The sequence below is a fragment of the Salmo salar genome, chromosome 01 (assembly GCF_965601325.2).
Source record: "Salmo salar chromosome 01, fSalSal1, whole genome shotgun sequence".
Lineage (NCBI taxonomy): Eukaryota > Metazoa > Chordata > Actinopteri > Salmoniformes > Salmonidae > Salmo > Salmo salar.
Window position 1 is genome coordinate 43069148 of NC_138291.1, and position 12978 is coordinate 43082125.

Consider the following 12978-nt stretch of genomic DNA (forward strand, 5'->3'; position numbering starts at 1 on the left):
GAGTTGTGCACGCCCACGCAGTTGTGGATTAACAGAGAATACAGGAGGGGATTAAGCACACACCCCTGAAGGGCCCAAGTGTTGATGATCAGTGTGGCAGATGAGTTGTTACATAGCCTGGCTGCGGCCCGTCAGGAAGTTCCAGGATCCAGTTGCAGGGGGATGTGTTCAGTCCCAGGGTCCTGAGCTTGGTGATGAGTTTAGAAGGGACTATGGTGTTGAATGCTGAGTTGTAGCCAATGAACAGCATTCTTACATACAGTAGGTATTCCTTTTGTCCAGGTGGGTGAGGGCAGTGTGGAGTGCAATAGACATTGCGCCATCTGTGGGTCAGTTGGGGCGTCTAGGGTGTCTGGGATGATGGTGCTGATGTGAGCCATGACCAGCATTTCAAAGCATTTCATGGCTATAAATGTGAGTGCTACGGGACGATAGTCATTTAGGCAGATTACCTTTTGCGTTTTTGACTACGGTGGTCTGTTTTAAACAAAACTGGGTCAGGTATAGGTTGTAAATGTCAGTGTAGACACTTGCCAGTTGGTCCGCTCATGCTCTGAGTACGCTTCCTGGTATTCCGTCTGCCCTCACCCACCTGGACAAAAGGAATACCTTGCGAATGTTAATCTGTTTAAAGGTCTTACTCACATCAGGTACGGAAAAAGAGGTTAAACAGTCGTCTGGAACAGCTGGTGCTCTTATGCGCGGTTTATTGTTTATTCCCTCGAACCGAGCATAGAAGGTTTAAGTTTTAAATTTAAGTTTTATGAAAACATTTAGATTTCATTTTCATATTATTTCATTTTAGTTTTTGTTTTTGTGTTAAGGACAGAAAGTAGCCTATGTGTAGGAGACTAGGAGACATTTACAGTGCCTTCAGAAAGTATTCATACCCCTCGATTAATCCACATTTTGTTGTGTTACAGCCTGAATTCAAAATTGATTACATAGATATTTTCTCACCCATCTACACCCAATATTCCATAATGACAAAGTGAACATGTTTTTGACATTTTTGCAAAATTATTGAAAATGAAATACAGAAATGTCTAATTTACATAAGTATTCACTCCCCTCAGTCAATACTTTGTAGAAGGCGACGATTACAGATTTGAGTCGTCTTGGGTATGTCTGTATCAGCGATTGCACATCTGGATTTGAGGATTTTTGCACATTCTTCCTTGCAGATTTTCTCAAGCTCTGTTAAGTTAGATTGGGAGCAGCAGTAAACAGCAATCTTCAAGTCTTTTCAATGGGATTCAAGTCTGGGCTTTGGCTGGGCCACTCAATGACTCACATTCTTGTTCCAAAGCCATTCCAGCATTGCTTTGGCTGTATGCTTGGGGTCATTGTCCTGTTGGAACGTAAATCTTCGCCCCAGTCTAAGGTTGTTGTCACTCTGAAGCAGGTTCTCATCAAGGATTTACCTGTATTTTGGCTCCATTCATTGTTCCCTCTATCCTTACCAGTCTCCCAATCTATGCTGCTAAAAAGCATCCCCATAGCATGATGCTGCCACCATCATGCTTCACTGTAGGGATGGCATTAGACAGGGTATGAGCTGTTTCTCCAGACATAGCACTTTGCATTCAAGCCAAAGAGTTACATTTGTGTCTCATCAGACCACAGAATCTTTTGCCTTTTGATCTCAGTCTTTTGCGTGCCTTTTTACAAACTCCAGGTGTGTTGTCGCGTGCCTTTTTACAAACTCCAGTTGTGTTGTCGCAGGCCTTTTTACAAACTCCAGGTGTGTTGTCGCGGGCCTTTTTACAAACTCCAGGTGTGTTGTCGCGGGCCTTTTTACAAACTCCAGGTGTGTTGTCGTGTGCCTTTTCTCAGGAGTGGCTTCCGTCTGGCCACTCTCCCATAAATTCCCAAATTGGTGAAGTGCTGAAGAGATTATTGTCCTTCTGGCAGGTTCTCCCATCTCAGCCAAGGAACTCTGTTGTCCTCCCTGACCAAGGTCCTTCTTGCTCAGTTTGGTCGGACGGCCAGCTCTAGGCAGAAACTGTGTAGTTCCATATTTTTTACATTTCCCAATGATGGAGACCACTGTGCTCTTGGAAACATTCAACCCGCTAGAAATTGTTGTATACCCTTTCCCAGATATGTCCCATCACAATTCTATCTCGGAGATCTACGGACAGTTCCTTGGACTTCATGGTATAGTTTCTGCTCTGACATGTGCTGAAAACATTTGGTGTGTACAATTGGTTAGAGAGAGGTCTCAAATATCACTTTCATTTGTATCCCCTGTTCTGCCTGTAGCTTTAATATCTCTGCATCCTGTTTCAGTCAGGTCTTTGGTCACGTTCCCATGGGTCAACCAAAAACGCCTTTAAGATTGGTTGACAAATAGTGTCTCCCACTAGCCAGGCGTTGGCTTCATGGTGCAGTTGGCAGAGGCGTTGGCTGCATAGTGTAGTTGGCAGAGGTGGGACCGAGTCATTATTATTCAAGTCACAAGCAAGTCTCAAGTCACATGGTCTGAGTCTCAACTAGAACGGATTGATTCTCGAGTCAAGTCCAAGTCTTGCATTCTAAGAGCAAGTCTAGTCGAGTTGTCACAAGTTTTTACACAGATTTTTACAGCCATTTCATTATTTTGTCTATAACACATTTTGATTATGTAATAATTCATTTTGACAACTAATTCCATATGGAAGGTTCCGAATTCGTCAGACAAAGTTCTGCCTCCATTCATTTTCAACAGGGGCATGCGGAGCAAGGCACAGGGGATTGTGGGGAGGTGAGCAGCGAGAAGCCAACAAGTGGAGCGGTAGAAAAAGTTCAGCTCTGCTCTACTTCATGCAAATTTCACACAACAACCACCGCCGGTAACCAATTAGGTGAGGAGCAGATGTTTGCTTGAAAATCTTCTATTCATGAAACATAGTTCCACTTATTATTTTTATTTAAGCAAAACCAAAAAAGATGGAGGAAAGCCAATTATCGCTGCTTCTGGTTTCCAATTCTATATGATGTCACTTTGCTAGAATACAAAGACAAAATCAGAAGGTCAGTGGCATAGATGAGGATTGCCGAGATTGTTGGTGTTGATGGCGGGTGCACAACAATGTTTGCTTGTGCTGCTAGCTAGCTATGAACATCAATCAACCTAAACCTCAAAACTGTGATCAAAGCCACCTTTTGTGAACGTGTTGACTAAATTAAATTGGAAAATTTGTATACCAAAGGATAGAAATCACCAGTAACATTGTAAATGGTACACTAAGTAAGCATTCATGTCCCATGTAATATGCTACCAATTGGATTATGTTATTTTAACATTATGATTCTAATATGTTATTGTTTATAGCTCTTTCATTACATCTGTGTCATGCCATTGATGATTATAGCTCACTTCCAGTAAAATACATGTAAAATGCACATGAATGGCACTTTGGGTAAAGGAAATTGTGTCTTTGACTAGCAAACATTGTGCAAATGTCTCTTCCCCCACCATCAACACTAACAATCTCTGCAATCCTCCATGTAGAATGACAACGCTCCACGAGCCCCATTGTTTTCCTTTTTGACATTTTTTATTAGCCTACAAATTGTCAGCTGCTTATTTTTATGTACAGTACTGTACTTAGAATACAAGTGTTGGATTTGCATTAAACAATTTCATGTCAGAAAAATTATGGAGAAAATCTGGCTTATGGTTAGCCTCATATACATTATCATTTTAAATTGAGAACATATATCTGCTTCAGACGTACAATGACAAGGGTTACATTTCACATGCCCATTAGGCCAGTAATGCCATCATACACTAGTCCTATGACTGCATTGGTGACGCATGCCGTCATGACAAGCTGCAAAACGGTTTCACATGGCTGATATCCTGAGACAGAGTGACAATCAAATAAAACAGATTGGAGAGCTCACAACTGGACAAAAAGGTAATGTTCATTTGAGGAAGTAACACAGAAACAGACAAATTAGAGTCAGATCCCCTTCACTCCTTGTTATTGCAAAATTGTGATCTGTGATTACTGAACATTGACACTAATTCCTCTTGAATAATATTTTAAGTTAACAATTAAAACAAGTTTAAACACTTTAATGAATCATCATTGAATGAATCAACCTAAAATTTCCAAATTCACAAATAAGCTAACCAGTTTGTAAATGTAAGACATCTTAGTAATTAGGCTATTATTACTAAAGCAACATTTCAGGTGAACAAAACATTGTCCATACCAGTGGTGGCGACGCCAATCTTGATCCACTCCCTGATCCACTCTCTGATCTATTCCAGCCCAGCAATAATACACATGATTTTCAACTCATTAGGTTTGGTAAGTTGAATCAGGTGTGCTGGAACAGACAGCTGCGCACCCAGCATACCTCTAGGAGCAGAATAGGCCTGATCCAGTTGTAATACGTTTGTAGCCTACATTGTGTGTGACTTTTAACTGTATTTCTGTATACAACATTTGCTAACATAAGTACATAAACAACCAATGACATACAAGGATGTGCCAGCAGTCTGTTGGGACATTTACTGGGGCCTGTTCATCAGCAGACAAGCTTTCGCAGCTCTCCATATCTGAGGACAGACATCATCACAAAGAAACAGGTTTCATTATATTACAATTACACAGCCCTGACTATTATCTCTACTTCTGTCTTCATAGTTTTCCCCTCTAAAAACTAGAGCTGGAGAATCTTTTCATAATGTCCTCCCACAACCTGTCCTATCTAACTAGTACACCTACTCCCTTTACTGACAGCTAGAGCAGCAAATTCTTTCACCCTCTTCCATTGTTGTTATCTACAAATGCATTTGGAGCATGAGTTTTTAATTTACAATGAGAAATAGGCTTACATCAGCTAATATGAAGTTAGCTAGCTGATGATATTTCACTTAGCTATAGTATATAAAGTAAAGTTGGTTAGCTAGCTAGCTAGCAGATCATTAGCCTACACACAGTGGCCTGCTGTAGCCAACAATTTATTGACTTACTTGAATAGGTTCACGCCTACGCCCATGCACCACTCCCATGAAGCGGACAATCTTTTGGAGCGAAGTGTTGTCAAGTGAAGGTGCCGGTTCTAGTCAAGGCGTACTATAAGGCCTACCTGTATGCAGTTGAGGTTGCAGGATCAGGTGGAAAGCAAGTCTGTCTGCACCGCATGCTATCAGTTTGGAGGGCTGTCTAGATGCAGAATGCTCACTACCAACTGGGAAGCCTTTTTCTTCCTTACAAATACCGTAATTAATTTGCCAGAATAGGCTACATCTTCATCCCATAATATTGAAGGCAGCGTGATGTTACAGCTATCTTTAGACATATAGCCAGTAGCCACCCAAAATTGCTAAGTAGGCTATTATTGTTCTGGCAATGTTGCCTCTGTAGTAGATGGCTAAACTCTATATTTTATGGATAATATCAACATGGCCTGCTATGTTTTTGTGAGGCAAAACTGGAGAAAATAAAGCAAGTGCTTTCCGGTCTCTAATCTCTGGATATGACTTCTGGCAAAATGGTGGACTGAGTGGCTGCACATAGTCTGAATGTGTGTGCAAAACCTCTTCAAAAACAATGTGTCATTTATTTTTACCCCCACTAAACAGTTGAAATCAACAGTCTAACCATGTCAAACCAAGAAAATGATCTAATAAAAAGCATGAGCTGGCGCACACCCAGAGAAAATGATTTAGTGTAGAGATGGTGAATAAACTGTAAGCTGATAAAAACAGAGAGAGTCACACTCTATATGTATAACCTCCCGGTAATGTTTTTTTTACCCAATAAATTATTGGGAGGTTATACATATGGAGTGTGCGACTCCCTTTGTTTTTAAACCAAGAAAATTAAACAGAGATGGAGCAAGAAGTTCAGAAAGAGCCCATGGAAAGTCCTAGATCCACATCTCTGGTGGAGTAGGAGTATGCTATGACTATGGATTTCACGGCGAGCGGCAGTGATAAACAGAGCCTTGACGAGGCGAACGATTCCCCACCTCTGACAACGTCCAAAGGAGCCCACGTTCGGAAATTGACTAAACCTTATGAACCCAGTCATCCTCCGCTACTGTGTTGGCTGCTATCGCCGCACTCTCGGACAGATTTGATACACAAGAAAAAAAGATAGAATATCTTGGTACGCAGATGACACAGAAGTGTGTGTTGATTGCCAGTCTTACCAAGGCAATGGAGTTCAATGCAGTGGAGGTGAAGGAATGTAAGCAGAAAGTCTCTACTTTGGAAAAACAAGTGTCTACCTTATGTACAGAAGTCAACGAGCTCAAGGAGCGGTCGAGAGAGCAGGACCGGTACAAAAGACAGTGGAACCTGAGAGTCAAACGAATGAGGGAGAAAATGAATGAAAACATCAGGGAGGATGTGATACAGCTACTCAGAAGAGTAGTCCCAGAATGGTCACAGAAAATGGACGAGTATGTGGACACTGTATATCGCCTGGGAAAGAAGGACGAGAAGTGGACCCGCCTGGTGATCATTAAACGTCAGTACAGAGATGGCATATGGAAGATGTCCAAGTATTTTACTGTATTTCATTGATGTCACGGTTGTCGTCGGTGAAGGAGGACCAAAACGCAGCAGGTAAGTGCAGGCTCATCTTGACGTTTATTTATTTTCAAAATTAATGCCAAAATAACAAACCACGAGAATGCACGAACAACCAACAGTCTGGCAAAGCATAGGCTCAACACAGAACAATCACCCACAAATAACAAACAAACACACCCTCATATATGGGACTCTCAATCAAAGGCAGATAGACAACACCTGCCTTCAACTGAGAGTCCCAACCCCAATTAACCAAACATAGAAACAGACATACTAGACAAAATCATAGAATACCTGAAAACCAAACAGTGCCCAAAAAACCCCAGAATACTTAAACCAAATGCCCCTTCAACAAAACACACCACCCCGAACCACATAAAACGAATACCCTCTGCCACGTCCTGACCAAACTACAATACCAATTAACCTTATACTGGTCAGGACGTGACAATTGAACACTAGTGTTTTAAAAGACAATGTGAAGCGGAAAGCTTTTCTATTTTGTAAAGGGCAAAAGGCCCATTCACTTTCTTACAAGAAACGAATTTGAGTGATGCTGTTGCCATCTTCTGGTCAAACCAGTGGGAAGACAAAATTCTGTTCAGTCATGGCTCTAACCGGACTGGAGGTGTGGCCATATGTGTCAACCAATGCCCTGGGAAGGTAGTTACATTCAAAGCTGAGGAGGACGGTCATTTGCTGGCTGTTGTGTTAAATGTTGAAGGGACCTTTTTTATTTTGATGAATATTTGTGGATACGATAATAGTAACCAAAACAAACTGTTGTTATTAAAAGTGACGCATGATATTTCTAAATATAAGGATCTTTATCTGGGGATTGCTGGGGATTTTAATTTGACACCAGATAAATGGCTTGATATAGGAGTGCTATATGTTTGGAAGGACAGAAATACAGATTTTAGCAAATTTTCATGGGTAAAACATAAATGGTAGCTGCGTCCAGAATAGATTTCTGGTGAGCAACACCTGAAATTATAAGATGTGTGTCTGATGTATCAAGTCCTAGTGCTCCTTTGACAGATCATTGTGTGATACAGCTTGTCTTGATGCCAGAAGTTAGGATAAAAAATATGGAAGTTCATTGCAGACCTTTTGCATTATGAGGATTGAGGTAATGCTATTAAAGATTTAATGCTGAAGATTAAGAATGATATGACTGTAACTAGCTATAGTAGTAGATGGAAAAACTTTACATTTGAAGGAGTTTTTGTTACAGTTTAGTGAAACCAAGAGTAGGCAAAAGAGAGAATTTGAGGTTAAGTTGGTGTAGGACATTAGTGAATGCTGTAGTAGGATAATAATATCTGATAAAAACAAACGTATCAGTTTATGGTCGAAGTTACAGCAGATGATCTATATCTTAAGAGCACAAGGTGCCTATGTAAGGTAATGAGACAGATGGATAGAAGAAGGGGGGGAAACTATTCTTACTTTAGTGGTATATAAAAAAAGCGGTGTCGAGGTAGTTGAGGTAATTATGTACATGCAGGTATGGTTGTTAAAGTGGCTATGCATAGATAATAACAGAGAGTAGCAGCAGCGTTGGGAATGGGGGTGCGGGGGGGGGGGGCAAATAGTCTGGCTCTAACCAGAATAGAAAGAGGAGTGGGAGGCCCCAGTGCACAACTGATAAAGAAGACAAGTACATTAGTGTCTAGTTTGAGAAACAAGACACCTCATGAGTCCTCAACTGGCAGCTTCATTAAATAGTACCCACAAAACACTGTCTCAACATCAGCAGTGAAGAGGCGACTCCGGGATGCTGGCCTTCTAGGCAGAGTTCCTCTGTCCAGTGTCTGTGTTCTTTTGCCCATCTCAATCTTTTCTTTTTATTGGCCAGTCTGAGATATGGTTTTGTCTTTGCAACTCTGCCTAGAAGGTCAGCATCCCGGAGTCCATACCTATGGCAGTTGGTGAGAAGCAACTGCAGTGACTTGAATGTGACTTCATCAAAAACCGCATGATCTTTGATCAGTGACTAGACAGCTTGAATACACCCAATATCTCCTGTGCTGCTCGTGGCAACGTCTTCTTGCTGAGTATACCTTTAAATTATAAAGTCAATGGTCACCTTCTTTCAAAGTGTGTTGTATTATGGGGATAAACATGTTCCTACTTGTGCCTACATGTAGACTGCATGGACTTTACAAAAATCACGTGATCAAAAGTCATGAGGTTTTGACTGCAGTCGACTGCAAATTTCTGCAGTTGCTCTTCACTAACTTAATCCCGGCAGCCATGGCCTGCATTGTGGGAGGCTATTGTTATCATTAGAGTTTGACTGGAACAGGAACCAACCCTGCAGCAATTTTGTGTATTCAGTGGATAGAGATATATATATGTGATATTTCTCTTTCTTGCTCGCTCTCTCTCTCACTAATTGATTGTACAATGTACACACATTTCAGTTTGTGAGTGTGTGATATAGGGGTTGGAGACATAGAGCGAAAGAAAAACTTTTATAAACAATGGCAACACTGCCATATTGATCTGAGTCATGCTGTTGGAAAACCACATTAGTGTCCGACTTCCGGCTGTCGCAGTTGCACCTTCCCCGACTTCACTCCTTAACCTGTCTGGGCTAGGGGGCAGTATTTTCACTGCCGGATGAAAAACGTACCCAATTTAAACAGGTTACTACTCTGGCCCAGAAACTAGAATATGCATATTAGTAGATTTGGATAGAAAACACTCTGAAGTTTCTAAAACTGTTTGAATGGTGTCTGTGAGTATAACAGAACTCATATGGCAGGCAAAAACCTGAGAAAAAGTCAACCCGGAAGTGGAGGATCTGAGAATTGTAGTTCTTCTTTCTAGTCCCTTTCGAAACTACAGTATCCGTGGGGTTACGTTGCACTTCCTAAGGCTTCCATTGGCTGTCTAAAGCCTTCAGAAAGTGGTTTGAGCAATCTCCTGTCACTGGGCAGATAATAGGAGCTCAGTTTCTAAGTGGACTGCCTGGCAACAAAGGGATTGGATATGCGAGGTCACGTGTGCACGCTGTTCCTTCTTTTTCTCCTGGAATGAATACGCTATTGTCCGGTTGGAATATTATTGCAATTTTTCATTAAAAATACCATAAAGATTGATTTTAAACAGCGTTTGACATGCTTCTAAGTACGGGAATGGAACATTTTGACTTTTCGTCTCTGGTTCCGCGCTCGCACGTTATGCCTTTGGATAAGTGATCTGTACGCACGAACAAAACGGAGGTATTTGGACATAAATATGGATTATTTGGAACAAAAACAAAATTTCTTGTGGAAGTAGCAGCCCTGGGAGTGCATTCTGACGAAGATCAGCAAAGGTAAGAGAATATTTCTAAGACTAATTCTGAGTTTAGGTTGCCCCAAACTTGGCGGGTGTCTGTATAGCTCACCGTGATGGCTGAGCTATGTACTCAGAATATTGAAAAATGTGCTTTCTCTGTAAAGCTACTTTAAAATCTGACACAGTGGTTGCATCCAGGGGTAGTCTATCTATAATTCTTTAAATAATTGTTATATATTTTGTCAACGTTTATGATGAGTATTTTTGTAAATTGTGCACATTCACCGGATAAATATGAACTTTATCGAAACAAAACATACATGTATTGTGTAACATAATGTCCTAGGAGTGTCATCTGATGAAGATCGTCAAAGGTTAGTGCTTCATTTAGCTGTGTTTTGGGTTTTATTGACACATGTCCTTGCTTGGAAAATGGCTGTGTGATTATATTTGTCTATGTACTCTCCTAACATAATCTAATGTTTTGCTTTGGCTGTAAAGCTTTTTTGAAATCGGACAATGTGGTTACATCAAGGAGAAGTGTATCTTTAAAATGGTGTAAAATAGTCGTATGTTTGAGAAAGTTGAATTATGACATTTTGTTGTTTTTGAATTTGCCGCCCTGATATTTCACTGGCTGTGTCCCGCACGCTAGCGTCCCACGTAGCCCATAGAAGTTAAAGTCAGTTGCTTGAACCTTACTTCTTAAGCCCAATCTCAATGTGACCCGCCAGATTCAGAAGCTTGAAAACACCATTAGGAAAAAAGCTTGAAAACCCCATTGAAAACCCCATTTCAGTTTTACCCAAAATCTGGAGACACAGAAACTACAATTGAACATAATTCATGATGGTTTATGTTTTATTTTAGTTTGTTTTGCAGTCAAAGTTAATAGTTTCAGTATACAGCAGTTTGAGTTTTTCAAACAAGTTTGTTAATTATTTTATTTCAGTTTACTAAATAGTTCTCATGATTAGTTTTCGTTTCAGTTTTCATTTACTATAATAACCTTGGTGGGGATGTTGCCTGTAATCCACCGCTTCTGGTTGGGGTATGTATGTACGGTCACTGTGGGGATGACGTCATCGATGCACTTATTAATGAAGCCGGTGACTGATGTGGTAAACTCCTCAATGTTATCGACTGAATCCCAGAACATATTCCAGTCTGTGCTAGTGAAACAGTAATGTACAATAGATTAACATCCGCTTCATCGGAAACTTCTATATTGAGCGCATCACTGGTACTTCCTGTTTGAGATTTTGCTTGTAAGCAAGAAGCAGGAGGAAAGAGTTATGGTCTGATTTTCCAAAGGGAGGGCAACGGAGGGCCTTGTATGTGTTTCTGTGTGTGGAGAAAAAGTGATCAAGAGTTTTGTCACCTCTAGTTGCACAGATGACATCCTGGTAAAAATGAGGTAAAACAGATTTCAGTTTCCTTGCATTAAAATCACTGGCCATGAGAAATGCAACCTCTGGATGTGCATTTTATTGTTTGCTTATGGATCTATACAGCTTGTTGAGTGCGATCTTAGTGCCACCATAGGTTTGTGGTGGTAAATAGATAGCTACAGTTTGTGGTGGTAAATAGAATGGTCTGCAGCTTATCATGAGGTATTCTAACTCAGGCGAGCAAAAACAACAGACTTCCACATTAGAGATCACACACCAGCTGCTGTTAACGAAGAGGCACACCCCTCCTCCCTTCGTCTTACCTGAGTCTGCCATCCGGTCTTGACGATGCATAGAAAAACCAGTGAGATGTATATTATTAATTTACAACGTTCAGCCTCAACTCTGAGAAACATAGAATATTACCGCTTTTCAGGTCCCGTTGATTGGATATTCTCGAACGGAGCTCATCCAGTTTGTTCTCCAGTGACTGCACAATAGAATAGAGGGCAATGGTGGTCTATTTGCTTGTCAACATAATCTCGTCAGGATGTCGCTTCGTCTTTTGACCTCCGGGGATTAGGGCCTGGTCCGGAGTAAGTAGTACGGCCAGAGCTGCCGATTCATTGAAGTTAACATTTTCATCCAAATCGAGGTTAGTGATCACTGTTCTGATATCCAGAAGCTGTTGGAGGAGGAGACATTATGTACAAAAAAAGTTAAGCAGAATTGATCAGGAGCCCGTAAGATGGCTACTATCCAGAGACATCTTTGCATCTTCTCGCAGTATCGCTCAATGCTTTCTCCTTGGCTAAACTAGGCTCATGCCATGGTACATCCCTACAGGCTCCAGGCCATGGATCATCACTAGAGGCTTCGTGCCATGGATCATCTCTACAGGCTTCGGACCATAGATTATCACTGGAGGCTTTTCTCGTGGAGCTGGAACAGGTCTCACCGGACTGGAGAGACGCATTGAGGACCGGGTGATCAGAGCAGGCACAGGAGAGCGTGTGTCACGCTGTCCTAGGTCAGAGCGTGACACACTGTTGAAATGTTGAAGTTGAAATGGTGCTGGAATAGTGGGGGCAGCTCCTGTTTTCTTTGCGTCTTGCGGTAACTCTCTGTGGTTCTAAATCAATAGTTGTTTAGTAGCCTGAAATGTCAGAAACATTAACTTTTTGACCATGCTGTAGGTCATGTAACTGTTTGTTACTGTATATGCAATATGCTTTGCGGACTTCACCGGACAGAGTTTTCTCTGATTAAACGAAAGTGTGGTTGAAGTTATTCTGCCACTGTGTCTTATTGTCTCGGCTTTAGGCCTATATGTCACGGACACAAGGCATATGAACTAACAGGTTATAGAGCATACAACGCAATTATCACAACACAGGTTGTATTAAATTATGGCTTTGTCTTCTGGCTTGGCTTCCCCAAAGAATTTACCTGCTACTGCCTCCCTTTTGTACACACCAAGCTTCCAATCCCCCTGTCACAAGGGAATTCCTGGTTGATTTAACTAGTAATCTTTTCTAGATGTGGCAAATTTTCACCTCCCACTTGATTACGAACGCACCATAACACTGCTAACCATCCATTGTAGAGCTGTATAAATGATTCATTGGAAGCACAAGACCTAGACCTAACACTTTTACATATTGTGGAGCGTTTTATGATGTACAGTGCATTCGGAATGTTTTCAGACCCCTTGACTTTTTCCACGTTTTGTTACATTACAGCCTTATTCTAAGA